Raw genomic sequence first — 5,000 nt, forward strand, 5'->3', positions numbered from 1 at the left:
GAAAGGGGCGAATTTTCTTATTTTTTCGTTTCTTATCTAAAAAAAACAAAAAACACCCGCAATAAAGGAAACAAAATAGCAACAGCAACGACAAAACATTCGCAAATGGATAAGCGTCTTTATCGCGATAAAAAAGGCAAAAACCTGTCAAATTCGCTAGTAAATAAACATTTTTTTTCACTACAAGAATAATAAACAAAAATACAATAAACCTGTCATATTCGCTTATTAATAAATATCAATTTTACCATAAAACCACACACAACAACAACAACAAAAAAAGAAAACCCGTTCGTATTTGCAGATAAATAAACATCATTTTCACCATACCCCCCTCCCCCCCCCCCCCCAAAAAAAAAAAGAAAGAAAGAAAAAACAGAAAGCCATTCCTATTCGCAAATAAATAAACATCTTTTTCACATGAAAAAATAAACCAGTCACATTCGCACATAAATAAACATCATTTTCACATAAGAAAATAAATCCTTCAACAGCTGGCTTCCTCCCTCCCCGGCGCCAGATCGCTCGGTGAAGAAATGCAGTTACCTTTATAGGCTATTAACTCATTATTAGTGGAGACTAACCATTCATTATCTTTTTTTTTCAAACCTCAGAGCCTCATTAGAAGAAGGTAATGGAGGATGTAAAAGATTTTTTGACAGTTTTTTTTTGAAAGAATAAAGATCGCGTGATTCAAAAAAAGAAAGAAAAAAAAAAAAAAGCGTTCTAATCTTTTTTTTTTTTTTTTTTGCTTGATTTGGGGAATATTTATATATCAAACATTAAACAGTGTGAATTTTTCTTCTTCATATTTATTGATTTTGTTTATTTATCTATTTCTTCATTTAAATCTTTTATCTATCTATTTTATCTAATATTCCATCTTGCTCTTTTCAATCATAACGTAATTTTCTCTTTACATCCACGTTTTTTACTACTCCACCATTCATATATTTACCTATTTTCCCTTACTGAGGAAATATTTAATCTTGCTTTTCTTCTAATCTTAGTAACATCACAGGCAACCTGGCCTTCTTTCGTTAATAGCGGCCACTTGGAGCAACTCGTGTGTATTTTTTCTCGACATCAGGCAATTAGTGAGCCGCTACAGTGTTAGTATTGCTGTCAGATGGACACACACACACACATACGCACATGCAGCTGGGTACGTACACACAGTCATACGTACAGGCAGGCACATAGAGGCACAGGGATAGACATGTAGAGACACAAAAACACAGACAGATATATATATATATAGAGGCACTCAGAGAGATAGACATATAGAGACACAAAAACAGATAGACACATAACACAGACAGATAGATATATAGGGACACGCAAGCAGATAGACGTATAGAGGCACATAGACAGATAGACATATATATAGACACAGACAGATAGACACAGAGACACACAGACAGCTAGACACATAGACTCAGACAGATAGACACAGAGACACACAGACAGCTAGACGCATAGAGACTCACAGACAGATAGACACAGAGACACACAAACAGGTAGACACATAGAGACACAGACATATAGGCACATAGAAACCTGCAGACAGACAGACACATAGAGACACACAGACAGACAGACGCATAGAGACACACAGACAGAAAGACGCATAGAGACACACAGGCATACAGATACACAGGCGCCAGATGCACATAATGAATACGACCATTGGCACACACAGAAACACACACACACACACACACACACACACACAAACACACAAACGGACACACACACACACACACACACACACACACACACACACACACACACACACACACACAAACGGACACACACACACACACACACACACACACACACACACACACACACACACACACACACACATACAAACGAACAGACACACAAACAAACACAAAATAAACAGACCCCCCCCACACACACATACAAGCAACATCCCTCTCCCACAAGCAAACGCCCACAGCTGCGACAGCCCATTGACCCTTCACCCGACGAAGGCACAGAGGGCGAGGCCGAGGCAGAGACCCACGACGGGGGAAATCGCAGACAAACCGACGGCGACGACGTGACACCCCGCCCCCCCGCCCCTCCCTCTCGCCAAGGTCGCCGGCAGGTGTTTTGATCAAACTTGTCGCCGAACAGATGTCCCGCGGCGTGACGTCACCCCAGCCTAATGCATACGATCAAGCAGATGTGAGCTGTTCCTGACGTCAGCGCGCGCCATCTGGGGGATTTACAGGCGTGTGTGGGCCGTCCCTACCCCTTCCTCCCTCCCCCCTTGTACACCCCCTCCCCCTCCTCCCTCCCCCTTGTACACCCCCTCCCCTTTCTCCCTCCCCCTTATACATTCCCTCCCCCCTCCTCCCTCCCCCCTGTACCCCGCCCTCCCTTGCCATGACACCTGTCGTGGGCCACGTGTGAGGGCGGCGCCGACGGATCACTAGCCCGTCGTCGTCCGCGAGGCCCTTCGCCCGAGCACCCTTCGGGTTACGCTGGGGCGGGTGGCGACGGTGTGCTTGTCTGGGCACGGTGGGGGGGGGGAAAGGGGGTGTGGGCGTGAATGTGTGTGGGGGGAGAGGGGGTGTGGGCGTGGATGGGTGTGGGGGAGTGTGGGCGTGGCTCTGTGTATGTATGTGGAGGGGGGAGGGGAGGACGTGTATTTGTGTGTGTGTGTGTGTGTGTTACAGAGATAGATAGGTAAATAGATAGATAGATAGATCAGACAGGAAGATAAATGGATAGATAGATAGGTTGAAAGATAGATAAACTAAGAAGGTACACAAACTAATAGATAAATAGACAGAGAGACGAATAGAGAGAAAGAAACAAATTTAGAAGAAATATATGAATAGTTGAAAATTGATAGAAGAATAGAGATTTTTTTGTATATATATAACATAACACCATCTACTTTACATACTACTTTAAAATCCAAAAGTAAAAAGAAAAGAAAAGAAAAGAAAAGAAAAGAAAAGAAATATTTTGCCCTCGAGTCGAAAGGCAATTCCCAGGAAGCATTCATGTTCAGTCACTGCTTTTTTTGAGTTGATATTTGCGAGAAAGGATGTTGGCTGATCCTGTGTCGCTTGGTATTATCTGGATATCAAGGAATTTATGCGATCTGCGACGATTCTGGCTGTGATTGGTGGATTGTCCCACACGCTTAGATGCACACATGCATATATACATACATGCATATACACATGCATGCATACATACATACATGCATGCACACACACACACACACATACATCTATCTATCTATCTATCTATCTTTCTATCTATCTGTCTATCTATCTATCTATCTATCTATCTATCTATCTATCTATCTATCTATCTATCTATCTATCTATCTATCTATCTATATATACATATATATATATATACATATACATACACACACTCACATACATACACACATAAATACATACATACATGCATACATATATGTGTATATATATATATATATATATATATATATATATATATATATATATATGTATGTATGTATGTATGTATGTATGTATGTATGTATGTATGTATGTATGTATGTATATTTGTATGTGTATATATATATATATGTATATATATATGTATATATGTATATATATATATATATATACATATATATATATATATATATATATATATATATATATAAACGAGCTAAGCCCAAGACGAAGACAGCGAGTGTGTGGCTGCCTGATTAAGACCAATATAGGTTACGTATTAGCATCTCGCTCAGCAACACGTGTTGGCCGATTATGAAATTTTAAATCGATATCACGTCATTGATGGTTTATACTTTTAATTAATCACCGACATCTGTTTTTTTTTCTTCTGAATTTCGTCAATTAGCAACGTAAACATTCACTTACGTCATGTCTCCCACGCTCAGTTTAAGCGTGAATGAAGGACGCGTTAGGCATGTAATTAACCTGAAAGAGAGAAGGGAAATAAATGAATGAATGTATAGACAAATTAAAGAAAACAAGAAAGAATATAGAAAGAAAGAAAGAAGAGAGAGAGAGAGAGAGAGAGAGAGAGAGAGAGAGAGAGAGAGAGAGAGAGAGAGAGAGAGAGAGAGAGAGAGAGAGAGAGAGAGAGAAAAGGAAAAACTCCTAAAATACGAAAAGAAGGCAAAAAAAGAAAAAAAGAAAAAAAACAACAGTAGTTATTGTTATCTCTGATAAAACTTCTTCCAGAAAACCGTTTTACTCTACAAACATTTAAAACCGACTCCCTAAGCTTTTATTTGATTTTTATTATTATCTTATTGTTATTATTCTTATTATATTTTTTTTTATATTACGACTCAGTCACTCATCCCACGGCTTTGCGAACCCAGGTTGCCTTTAGAATAGATCTAGTTTCGTTCTACGATTTGCTTAAAGCTATTTAAACCAATTCCGTGGATGGGCATACGCTATTTTCTCAGCGATCCCCAAACTGAGACCGTGTCTTGCGTTTAGTATATTTGGGAAATGGAAGGTAGACAGCTGTATCTCCTTTCTCTCTCACTCAAGAATAGATAGATATATGAATTGATAAAAGGAAAACACGTTATGCTGATCTTGTTCCTGTTTCCTTTTTATTAATTTGCATCTGCTTTGTTAGTGTACTATAAGGGGGTAGATGAGCTTAGGGTGCCACAGAAAGGACTGCCTGAGCTTAAGGTGCCATCCCTGAAAGAAAAGATATGGGGCGGGGCTCTGCTATGGATGCTTAGTGCCTCGAAAAGAGTTAGCAGTTTTTTTAAAAGGTTGCTCTAGCTTTGGTTCCCTTGGGTTCCCACACACACACACACGCACATACACACACACACACACACACGCACACACACACACACACACACACACACACACACACAAACACACTCACACACACACGCAGCGCGAAAGAAAAAGATGTTTGACTTCGTGAAATGAGGAAAACAGGGGATGTCTGTCCTCATGAAAACGGAAAGGAAAAGAAATTTGTTTTCGTGAAAAAAGAGG

The sequence above is a fragment of the Penaeus chinensis genome, chromosome 7, assembly GCF_019202785.1.
Source record: "Penaeus chinensis breed Huanghai No. 1 chromosome 7, ASM1920278v2, whole genome shotgun sequence".
In the NCBI taxonomy this organism is placed as follows: Eukaryota; Metazoa; Arthropoda; class Malacostraca; order Decapoda; family Penaeidae; genus Penaeus; species Penaeus chinensis.